Genomic DNA, 13,140 nt, shown 5'->3' on the forward strand with positions numbered 1-13,140 from the left:
GAACTAAGTATGGATCATAACATAACATTGTCACTCTTTTTGTTGTTTTTATTTGCTTTTGATATTCTTATACATTTTCTTTCCTTTTTGATCTGATCTTTCTTGTGCAACAAAATAATTGTACAAATATGTGAACTCAACAAATAAATAGCATTAAGATTGGCTTATTTTTGCAGACAGAACTATTGCCCACCATCCTTCAGACATAAACTCAATATACAAAAAGTTAACAAGTAAATTTTAATGAATAATCTTATTTATTTTTATTAAACCAGAACAAATAATCTTAATCTTCAAGTAATACTGAATAAAAATCTTTTGAAATATTAACAGCTAGCAGATGTTTTAGCTTAAGACTTTATCCAGTCATTCAGACAGATCATCTCAACATCTGCTTGCTGCCCCTCACCTCTATGTTGTTTCTCTCCCAGAAGAAAACTTCTTCAGTAATCTGCTGCAATATGCGTAGCATCCCCCATTAGATACAAACTTTTTAAGGCAAAGTCCTATCTCTGGGTTTGTTATTGTTGTTGTTGGATTTGTTTTTGTTTCTGTTTTTCTTAATTTTTTTTTGTTCTAAGTGCTTATCTCAATGTTTGGCATATATACACTTAATTGATGTTTATTTTTTATTATTCATTATTTATTATCTTATTATTATTAATGAATATGCATATTCATTATATTTTATTATACATTTAATATTCATATATTATTATATATCATTCACATGAAAGATATCTCAAAAAGTATAATCAAGTTCTCAAGATGTTTGATTCTTATCTAAAGCATTGCCATCAATACATTCCCAGCTGACAATTTAAGAAGCTTATAGGTCCTTCATTAATATATCTTGCTATAAATTTCTGCTCCTTAAACCCAAATAAAAGTACCTGAATTTAGCAGAAGTGCAGGATAATAGTGAATGTAGGCATATACTACTTGCATCCTATCTTTCTTTCATGTATTTGAATATATCCATGGATTCATGGTCTTATTGAAAGGAATACTTCTTTCAATGTTGAGTACCATAGTTGGGGATCTTCTCATTTTATGCAACTCTTGCTCATGTCCTTCAATAATCTATAAAAGACCCACCCAACCTAGCATTTTTAAAGTCGTTCTTCTTGATAAAAAATATTAATATTAAAAAGATGTCTTTTCTGATACTGGGAAAGTTGATTGAACTGTTTTTTGTTAGTTTGTTTGTTTTGATATTGCCATAATTATATTGCCATAAGACTTGTATCCATGCAAAGATGATGTCCCTGTTAAGTAGGTCAAGGGTATAATCTTAATTGTGATATATAGAAAGCAAGGCCATCTGATCCTAATAAAGATATTTGGCAAATCCTAATATTGCAATCATATGGGTGGAAGGATAGGAAGAGAGGAAATAAGAATTTAATAAGCACTTTATATGTACTAGGCACTGGCACATAATAATAGATATCACATAATAGTTGATATTTATACAAATAATTTCATTTACAAAGCTGTACCTTTACTCATTTTTGTCTCATTAGAGCCTTACAATAACCCTGTGAAGTCCATGCCATTATAATCTTCATTTTACAGTTGAGGAAACTGAGGCAGAAGTTAAATGACTTACTGAAAGTCACACAGCTACTATCTGAGACTGTGTTAGGACTTAAGTCTTCCTGGTTCTGGAACCATAAACTCTATACACTGTGTCACCAAAGCTGCTTCTCATCCCAAGTAACACTATTCCATGAAACTAAATCTTCTGATCTTCCGAAAGTCATGGCCAGGAGATAGCTCAAAGAGGGAAATGACAGTTAACCTCACAGTCACAAAAAAAGTAAAGATTATAACTCAATTTCTTGATTTCTAATTAAGCCCACTTTCTACTTTCTCTCACTGCTTCACTCATTTTCCCCCCAACTATTCCTTTTCTATGTTCCCAAATCTGATTCCATCCTCTCTTTGTGTGCAATGGATTATAAAATCGATCACTGAATTAAAAAACTCTGATTACAAAATGTTCTACTAGCCAATTGTCACTCAATGCCTTACAAAGCATCACTCCACCAAAACTGTTTATAGTGTAACAAGTCTTTTGTTCATGTTTATTATGAGAGTTGAGCAAACTAAGACAGAGGCCCATTTTGATATATACATCCATCCTATTGATTATGAGATAGTTTATTACATGCAACATTATATAATTCATATTATCCCAAAATTCTCCCTAAGGCTTCATCTATACCAGACATTCCAGGAAGATAGAGAAAAAAGTAGGATTTTGATTAGATGGAACTACTATGTGTTGGGCTTTTAAGTTATCTGCAGTTTGTAGGGGAGAATTTGAGACACATAGAGACTCTATCATCACTGCCCAATATTTGAAAACATTTTCCCAAATATAAACAGCCACAGTCCGCAAGTTTCCCAGGAAAAGGAAACATAAAGATAAACTCATTCCATTAGGATGCAAGTTCCTCGAGTGTAGGGACTATTTGTATTGTTTATTGTTTATTCTTGTACACTTGGTCCCTAGTAGAATAACTGGCTCAGTGCTCATTTTCCTTGTATTCTCTGTGGCTTTTGACACTGTGGCTCATTCTAATCTCTCCTCCTTGCTACTTTCTTCTTGTTAAGTTTTCTGGACACCACTATGTTCTGGTTTCCTAGTACCTATTTGATCACAATTTCTCTGTCTTTTCTATTGGATCCTAATCTAAATTATGCCCTTTAATTTAATTAGATATGTTCCATAGGATTTTGTCTTAGATCCTACCCCCACCTCTCTCTATGTGTCTCTATCTCACCTCCCTTCTCTCTGTCTCTCTCTCTCTTCTACTTTTTTCTCTCTATCCTTGTCCCTCTGTTTCTGCTTCTCTCTTCCCCTTCCGTTCTGTTTTTCTCTGTTTTTGACTCTGTCTGTCTCACTGTCTCTCTGGGTTTCTTTATGTTTCTGCCTCTGTATGTGTCTCTCTCTCTGTTTCTTTATCTCTATGTGTGTCTCTCTCTCCTCATACTACTTTTCTTGGTAATCTCATGGACTTTAATAGATTTAATTATCATCTGTGCTGGTTATTCTCAGATCTTCGTTCCTGCCCTAACCTGTCAGCAGAACTCCAGTCTTGCAGTTGTAATTGGAATTCTAGAACTTACAATTCTAATTCAAACATTGGAACTGGATGTCCAGTAAACAGCTTAAACTCAAGATGTCTAAAATCCATTTCGCCCCATTAGATCCTCCTAATCCCTATAGCTTCCCTCTTCCTGCTCTTACTATCCAGAATAGTACTTTAACACAGCTGAGTAAAGAAAATCTCAGAGAATTACCTTGCAAAGCACTGATTCAAAACAATAATTCTCAACTTTCCTATCATCTCCCACCAGAATACAGAAATTCAGGTCTCTCCCATCTAGCACATGTAGAGTAATATAGGATAGCAATATACTGCAATGAAAATGTTCTGTTTTGGAACAAGCTTTTCCAGTAAACCTGCCTTTGTGATTAATCACCACCACAGACATCAGTACTAAAATAGCGTCACTCAGTCAATTGTACTTAGATTCTCTACTCATCCATCTGCTGACTAGAAATGCGTGCATATTTTTCACTTATGACAAATGATCAGTCACTGAAAAGAGTAAAGACTTAGCTAACCTTCCTGAGACAAATACCTGCTCTACAGATGAAATGCAAGAAGAGACTGTGTGGTATGTTAGCCAAGGAAACAGACCCTTGTTCCTTTTCCCCATCTCTTGAATGAAAAGTAGAAAAAACACAGAATAATCTATATATCATTCAATGTCAGTGGCAGCATGGAATGTCATCAACAGGTTATAAAAGAGGTGAAATTAACTTCAGAATTAACACATATTTCATCCTTCTGAGATTGCAGAAGTGAAGGAATTTAACATATATCAGTAAAGTGTAATATGGGCCAACAGCTAAAGTAGGGCAGCTTGGTGAATAAGATATGGAGATGGAATAGGGTAGCCTAGGTACTTGGCTCTTAATGATTCTGAATTTAAGAGCTAGTTTTTAAATGAATATTCAATTTATTCAATTAGCACCTTAGAAAGAAATCATTACTGGATAGAACAGAAGATATCTCTCCGTACTTTATATCTTACTGTTCTCAAACACATAAACACATATTAGCCCAAAATATATCTTTTTTTGTTTGTTTGTTTTGGAAGCCAGAAACTGACACTCTTTTATGACAGCTTACAATTTGTATAGCTGGTGGCTAATGTTCTGTAAGGTACAGTTTTTCTTGTTCTTCTAAAAGCTTTATCTGGCTTGTCTCTTGGTTCTTTCTCAAAATAGCATCACACTCTTCATTTTGCCAAGATCTTCATCTTTTCTAAGATCTAAAAAGAGAGAAGCAAGGGAAAAACATCTAAAGTGAATTCCTTTTAAACCAGATTTGAGAGATTTTATTTTTAAGAAAGCTGGAGAAATACAATATTCAAATAACTTCTTCCACTCTTCCCCACTATCATAAATAAACAGCAGGAAGCCAAGAATTGTTTTTATGTTAATATTTTCTGTTTTCCTTTGTGCTTTATTTTTCATTTCTAAGAAACACTATTGCCTTTCAAGTAAAATACACCAAAGGTAGGAAAAAAATGTCAACAAAGGATAGTTCCAAGTAAATAAAAGAAGTTTCCTACAGATCTCCTGCTAGGAAAGACACTCCTTACATGCCCTGTGAAGGGGATAGTTTTCTGGTCCACATGAAAGAAATGTGCTAGCCTAGAAGCCATTGAGGTCTTTTGAAGTTCATTTGAAGATAACCTAAGGGTGTTAGTGAGTCATGCATGAGACATGAGTTAGCAGGATGCTCATGTCAGTCAAAACAGCTCATGCAATCTTTAGTTTCAGTAACAGAAGTACAGTGTTAGAGATAGGAACTCAAAAATCCTGGTACTCTCTGATCTGGTCACACTTCAACTATCATACTATTTTGAAAGTGACATTGCGAAGCTGGAGCATTTCACAGGAGTGTGATGAGACTGGAAGCTATGCCATATGAAAAACAGCTAAAGGAATTAAGACTAGTTCAGAAAGTGTTTAGGAAACATGATACTTCAACAAATAGTCATCAAATATTTAAAGACTAGGTTTTCTAAAAGAGAAAATGGATTAAAATTTTTTCTTAACATTCTAGTCACTCAATCTTCATTTTGAATCTTACTTATTAGAAAATTAGAAATAAACAAAACTATCCAATATAGAGATTATATATAACAAATACATATTTTGTTCTAATAGTCCATTCTTCCTTGTCCCTTCCTCTATCTAAGGTCATAATATGATTCACTTTTTCTTTTCTAGGACTGTCATTGCTTTCTAATTGCTTAGTGTTCCACTTACTTTTAGTGATCTTTTTTATGTTTTTGCAGTGGCATATATTACCTTTTTAGTTCTGCTTATTTTCCTCTACATAAATACATATTTCTCCAGGTAATCTGAATTCTTACAGTTGTAATTTCTTATGTATAACATTGCATTGCATTCATATACTACAGAGATTTTTTAGTCATTTCCTAATCAATAAGTATTCCCTTTTTTCCAGTTTTATTACACTTATCATACCCCTTTTATAGATTAAGAACCTGAGGTTTTGTGAGAAATTAAGTAATTACACAGCTAGTAAAGTACCTGAAATATAAGTTGAATTCTCATCTCCTGACTCTAAATTTAACACTCTATACTTTATGTGACACTGCTTCTCAAATTGCTCAAAACAATAATTTTTAAATGAAATTTTCAAATTTTTAATAGTCATGCAAAAGCCTTTTGCTTGTATTCTTTATTTTAAAAATCAGATACAATTTGAAGAAAATAGAAAAATAAAAACAAGTATAGCCTGGCTTAACTAATTTAATCATGTAATATATGAGTGATTAATCTGATAATTCATTATTTCAAATATATTAAGATTGTGTACTTTTTTTTCTGAGGCAATTGGGAGTAAGTGATTTGCCCAGGGTCACACAGCTAGGAAGTGTTAAGTGTCTGAGACCAGATTCTAACTCAGGTCCTCCTGACTTCAGGGCTGATGAAGATTTTGTATCAAAGCAAGCTAACATTAAAAATGATTAAATGTTATAAAATCAATATAATTCAAGAAATAGAACTTCATAGTTTTGTCTTTGAGCATACCTTTTTTATGAACTGATGAATTTTAAAATTTTGCTTGACTGCCTGCTAGAAGAAATTAAAATATATTTCAATTTAAAACAAAATAACAGATGCCTATACTCCTAAATTAATCTGATTTAAGAGAGTCTCTGTCACCTGCTGCTTGTGTGAACTTACAGACACAAATCTGGCAAATTTCAAGTGGTAGAAGAATTTCATCATCAAAGGGAATATTAATATTAATATTATTTCCTATAGAAATAAAGGCACAAGTACAGTTCTAAAAGAGAGGCTGCCTATTGAAATGGGAAAAGCACTAACTTTATAGTAAGAAGACCTTGGTTTGGTGCCATTTGAAACATGGGGAGGCAGTTCAGTCAGTTACTGACTCCAATTTTACTACTATTAGGCACTTTACCACCACTGCCTTAAACTTAAAGCACTGTATTAATATCAGTTATTAGGATCAGGATTGATATGTTCCTGCAATCAGGAATAGTTTTCCCATAACAAATGAAGCTGAACTGGTGGTTAGGATCTTTGTTCTGAACTGGATATAAGGAATTCTTGCCATTTTTATGGAATTTCAGACAAAAGTAAAGTCCATAATACCTCAGTTATTTTTCAGGAGACTCAGAGTGATTTCACATTTTTTACCTGAAAAGTAACAAAGATTGAATACCACAAAACCGAGTATTGTAAATTGAAGCTCAAATACAGTCTAATAAGTCAAGTTAAGATTTGCAGGGTTGGAGAAAGAATAAGAAGTATGAAAAGTAGCATAAAAATAAAGAACTTAGTGTCCAATGCTATTTTATTTTACTAAGTATCTTCCACAACTTCAATTTTCATGATTCAATATGGCATCTATAGCTCTACTAAGTTAGTGAGGGTGGTACTGGAGTTAGAGATGCTGATCACATTAGAACACCAGCTGGTACCCATTTCTCAATACTTTTGCCTACATTATCCCCACAACCGACAATCGGAATTCTGTTGCTGGCAGCCGTACAGCACTGAATTTCATAATGATCTGCCAGACCATTGTGGTGGGCACCTGCAGCTTTCAAGAAGTTGTCATTTAGAATCATCATAGGGACAGACAATGGGTAGCAAAGGAATGCAGTGAAATGGGATACAAAGGGTCTGTGAAAGTACGAAGAAAAAATGAGTGGGCAATCAAGAGAAAGACAAAAAGGATTTGATGTTCCCTAAATATTTTGGAGAAACAAAAGATCCCTTAAGGCTATAACCTTCCAGGAATCAGAGAGAGTACATGTGAAGTACTTTGTAAACTTTAAGTCTCTGTGTAAACTACTATATTCTCTCTTGACTTTTTGCATGGTTAGAAAGCAAAAGCTTAGAAGAGATTTGTTCATAGGCAAGCTGAAGACATAAGAAGATGAGATCCCAAGGGTTATGATTGGATCACTATGTTGACACTATTCAGAATGCAGTAAGGATCTAAGCATAATCCAGCATATGTATACAAGGGTTTGCTTGTAAATGTACATATTTGACTGATCAGGGTGAGGGGTGGTGGAGGGTACTGTATGTCCAATACCCATTTATGTTTAGTCTGTGTTAGCATTTCTTCCCAACACTTTTTAAAATCTAGACAAGACACAAATTTATCAATCATACACTGATTTGTAGTTTGCTAATTTCTAATGTATACATGTTCCCAATGAAAATTTAACAACCAGTTCTTTTATTTTATTTTATTTTTATTTTTGCTGATACAATTGAGATTAAGTGACTTTCCCAGCGTCACATAACTGGGAATTGTTAAGTGTCTGAGGTCAAATTTGAACTCAGGTCCTCCTGACTTCAGGGCTCCTGCTCTATCCACTGCATCATCTAACTGCCCCCCCCAACCAGTATGAACATATATTAATCACCTTCATTTCAATAAGGAATTAGTCTCTGAGTGACATTTTAGTTAAATGTAATCCTGTAGGCATGGGGAAATTTTGGAGTATTGGGCCCTCCCCATCTCTTTTCCCTTAACTAGATTTTTTTCCTATATACAATTTACTCATAATTCCTTTGTCACTTTCTCTATTCTCATAAACTAAGACAGAGAAACTACAAGTTAAGGATTAGAATTTCATATTCTCTCATGAGACTTCCCATGTCTTCTCAATCTCTGCTATTTCAGTACTTATGAAAATAGAAAAATAGTCAAATTGGGCTTTATGTGTTTTCCTTTAAAATATGTCTTTTAATAAAGCCACCATGGGGAGATCTACAACTGTATTTTGATTTTCACACTGTACTAGGAAATCCAGAAGTTGAAAACAATTAGTAATGGTATATAATCAAGGGACTTGGGGTGCAATGGAAAGAATGACAGTTTTGGAGTCAAAGGATCTGAGTTCAGTGCTTAACTTTCCTAATTACTTCTTATGTTACTTGGGGCAAGTGACAGATCTGTTCTAAGCCCCAGTTTCTTCATCTCTAAAATGAAGAAATTAAAATAGATTGACTCCAAGATCCCCTTGAGATTTAGCTCTGTTTAATAAGATCTCTATGATATCTCTAGAAAAAGAGAACCAGATATCTCTTTATGATATTTAGCTTGCTTGAATCTGGGTAATTGACAATTTAGTATGAACTTGAGGATCACCTTCAAATATTTGAAATGTTGACAGAGGAGAAGATAGTGATTTATCTTCCTTGGTCCCAGAGGACAAAACTAGGACCACTACACAGAAGTTAAAGTAAAGGGATAGAGCTTTTGTCTCAATGTAAGGAATGTAAGGAAGAACTTCATAACAAAAATAGTAAAGGCTGCCTCAAGAAAAGCTTGAAGATCTCATTAAAGGTCATGCAGGTTCTTGTCAGTATTGTATGTAAATGAGATCTAGGTTATAGGCACTAGTTATTTCAGATGGACTCTGAGCTTTCTATGAATCTGAAATTCTATGATTTGAATGAATACTCCATTACTGCAGATATAAAAGTTGAAGTAGGAAGATTAATTGCTAGATGTGCTATGTTTAGGATTCTTGCTCCAAACACAAGTTATATTAGATAACTTCTCAAGAGGCTTCTCTAAAATTGGATAATTTCTGTTATAGTCATCCTCACACAGAATCCTCATCTATAAATATTTTACTCTCCTAAGAGATCTTGATACATGGAGCATACATGCTATGATCCAAAAAATACCCAATTCTATATTAAGGAATTTTGTTGTTGATGATGTTGTTCATTCTTTCTTTTCTTTTCTTTTTTTTTTAATTAAGAGGACCAATGACACTACAGGTTCTGATTTGTGTGTATATGTGAGTTAAGTGAATCAGAATTGCACTAAGTCATCATCCTCACTAATCCTGAGTGTCAAAGTTCAGTGACAAAACAAATGTGAGAATTACTGGTGATGGCCCAGGAAGTGGTGGATGACCTTTCTATTTTCAATGTCTGACCAAATTTTCAGCACTTGACAGCCACCCATTCTGGTGGGGGGAGTTTTCACATGCTTATGGTAGACACTCCTCTAAGTCGCTAAGGGGTCTGAAGCCCATTAGTTCCTCTCGACCTGATTTAGTCCATCTGCCAAGTTGATTTTACTAGGTTCTGGCTGCTGTGCCCTCTACAGCTTGAAATTACAGGTGAGATCAAACCTATGTCTTAACCCTCACCATTGCTATGTAATAATGAGAGATCACAATAATTACATATCCAAAGATGATGGTAGAGATTGTAGTGAATCATATCATAGAATAATTATCAAACTGAATAAGATAAAGTTGTGTAGTATACAGCTATTGGGACAGAATTGCCAAACTGGAAAAACTCTAGTGAATCTAGATCAATCTCAGGCTGAGATTAATTTATCACTCTAGCATTTATTGACTGTGCTGTTTTGTGCTCTGAGCAAGTGACAGTCTGCCTCAATTTCCTTAACTATAAAAGGAAGATTAATAATATCACCTTGTTTGTCAAATTGTTTTGAGGATCAAATAAGTTAATATTTGCAAAAGCACTTAGCAAACTATCTACTACATAGTAGGCTTTTAATAAATACTTATGTCCTCTCTTCTAATTTTGCTCTAAATTCCCTCTAAAAATTTTGGCTTGAAAACCATGTGAACATGTAAAAACTCTTGTAAATAATGTGAAACTGGAAGTTTTTTTGAATAAAGAATCTATAAGATGGGAACGTGTCAGTCATTCCAGAAAAGACAAGCAGATGAAATGAGAGGATCATTGCAAAGGGCTAACTACCAACAAAAGATTTTGTGTTCATTTGTTTGTTTCTGCGGTTGGTTTGGGGGGTGGCTTTTGGTAGATCATAATGTTATGTTAATTTTATTTTGCTTTTTGATACAAAAGATTGTGAAGATTTCTGAAGTATGCAACAAAAATTGTTTACTTTCTAGTAGAGGGGGTGCCCATGTTAATTAAATTATGTGTCTTTGAAATATTGAAATAGAATTACCAGTACTGGACTAGGAAATCCAGAAGCTGAAAACATTCAATAATGATATAATCTGAAGCAAGTATCAAAGGACAATATCTTTCATGGGAGAAGAGTGACAACTTTAAAGTCATAGGATCTGAGTTTAGTTCCTGGGTCTCCTACTTACTACTTATGCTATATGGGGCAAGTCATGTATTCTCTCTAAACCCCAGTTTCTTTATCTGTAAAATGAAGAACTTAAAATAGATTTGCCTCTAAGATTAAGAATAGAGGATTGTGGGAACCCAGTATGGTTCACAGCATAGCTTTTTCACTCTTTTTGTTGTTGTTTGCTTGCAATTAATTTTTTCTCATTTTTTCTTGTTTACTTTGATTTTCCTTGTGTAGAAAGATAATTGTATAAATATGTATGCATATATTGGATTTAGCATATATTTGTACCATGTTTAACATATATTGGACTACTTGCCATCTAGAGGAAGGGATGAGGGAAGAGGGGAAATGGGAGCACAAAGTTTTGCATGTGTTAATCTCAAAGAATTATCCAAGCAGATGTTTTGGAAAAAAAAAAAAAACTTTAATGAAAAAAAAGTTAAGTGTAGGTTGTACAGTAGACAAGATGAAAGACATGGAGTCAGGGAGACTCATCTTCCTGAGTTCAAATCTGGTCCAAAATATTTAGTATTTTGGTGACCCTGTGTAAGTCTCTTAACCCTGTTTACCTCAGTTTTTCATCTATAAAATGAGATAGAGAAGGAAATAACAAACCACTGTGGTATTTGCCAAGAAAGCACCAAATGAGGTAATAAAGAATCACATGTAACTAAAAATAACTAAACAACAAATCCTCAGTATGCTTGTCTTAGTAATGCTAGGCCATATCAAAATAGGGTGTATAATTCCTGCCCTTGATAGCTTTTGTTTTTGTCTTAGGAAATCTTATTTTATTGAGCAGATAATTATTTGCAATTTACACAGTAACTGCAGTCAAGATAAAAATTAACTATTAGCTATGAGGGGGTAAATGATCTTGCTTAGAAAACAGAAACAAGAGAAAAAGGGTAGTTTAGCTCATTGGAGTAAATAATCCCCCCATTTTATTTCTGCCAAGATCATTGGAGTTAAGTGACTTGTCCAGATTCACACAGCTAGTAAGTGTTAAGTGCCTGAGGGTAGATTTGAACTCAGGTCCTCTGATTTCAGGGCTAATGCTCTATTCACTGCACCATTTAGCTGCTTCCTACCCATGATATCCTTAACATATAAGGTATAGATGAAAACAATATATACATGCAAACATATATATATATATATATATATATATGTATGTATCAAACAACTGAACAAGATAGATGATCTCTGAGGTCTCTTGGGAGTTTATAAAATTACATATTTTGTTTAGAGATTAATTAAATAGAGAAGTGTGACACTGATCATATAGTCTCTAGGATTTTGTGGGAAATGATAGAATGTATTGAAATAGAATGTGGTAAGAGCTAAGATAGAGGAGAAAATAAGCATGGTATTAAATAGACAAAATGGACTGTATATTCTGGGGAGTAGTCCAATCATAATTTATAAACATAGGGCAGAGCTAGATCATGGGAAGCCTTGAAGACCAGTGAGAGAGATATTTTACATGATCCTAGAAGTCCATAAGGAATCATCATTGTTTCTTGAGCAGCAAAAAAAAAAAAAAAAAAAAAAAAAAAATACAGTGAAAGAAAAGTTTCAGAACAAAGAGACTTTATTTAAGAAAAAGGGACTTTAATTAATCACAGTGCTTGAAAAAGTATATAAGGTTGCTAAATTTCAAAGTACTAAATGAAAACACAAATATGTACATATATAAACACGTCTAAATATTATGTATGCTTTATATGTATTGCATATATTTATATATACATTTATGCATACTGATATAGATATATAGTATTAATACATACATATGTATATATAGACCATTATAAGCATATATAGGGTTTTATACGTTATTGTGTTAATAGTATGTATTTATGTGGCAAAACAATGCTTATATGTATATTTATAATATATATGAGTATATTCCAAGTTTTAAAACAATTCTAAGATTTTAAAGTTTATATATGCACTGGATACATATACATGTATAGGTATATACATATATAGATATGCTTGTATACATACATGTGTATGTTTATATGGACTTGTGTGTTTGTGCATATGCATTATATGTATATATACATACATGTGTATGTATATACATACATGCTTTCTTCTTTCTATATAGGTTCCTGAACTCTAAAAAATGTAAATATATAATATATATATAATTAAGATAATATCTCAATATAAAAATCTCTTATAACTACTGTTATCAAGAAATATATGTCCCAGGTTGAGCATCAAATTATGCAGTTTGATAATTGCCTTAATTAAAATATCCCTTCCTATTAATTACCAATTGCTTATTTCAACCCAATACAAAATTGTTTTATTTGTCTGAACAACTAGTTTTTATACCTATGAATTTCCCATTTGCAGTGTATTGAATGGAAAAAAAACATTTATCTAAGAATTAAATCCATGTAAGTTTAAAAAG

General features: G+C 33.2%; 1 long non-coding RNA gene across 1 annotated transcript in view; it reads right to left on the minus strand.

The window, feature by feature from the left end:
* Positions 1-2,963: 2,963 nt before the first annotated feature.
* Positions 2,964-13,140, minus strand: part of LOC116421934 — a 117,352-nt gene continuing 107,175 nt past the window's right edge. Inside the window, exon 4 of the long non-coding RNA XR_004232530.1 lies at positions 2,964-4,353. This is a non-coding gene — a long non-coding RNA (uncharacterized LOC116421934). The remainder of the gene's footprint in view (positions 4,354-13,140) is intronic.

The sequence above is a fragment of the Sarcophilus harrisii genome, chromosome 2 (genome assembly GCF_902635505.1).
Source record: "Sarcophilus harrisii chromosome 2, mSarHar1.11, whole genome shotgun sequence".
NCBI lineage: Eukaryota > Metazoa > Chordata > Mammalia > Dasyuromorphia > Dasyuridae > Sarcophilus > Sarcophilus harrisii.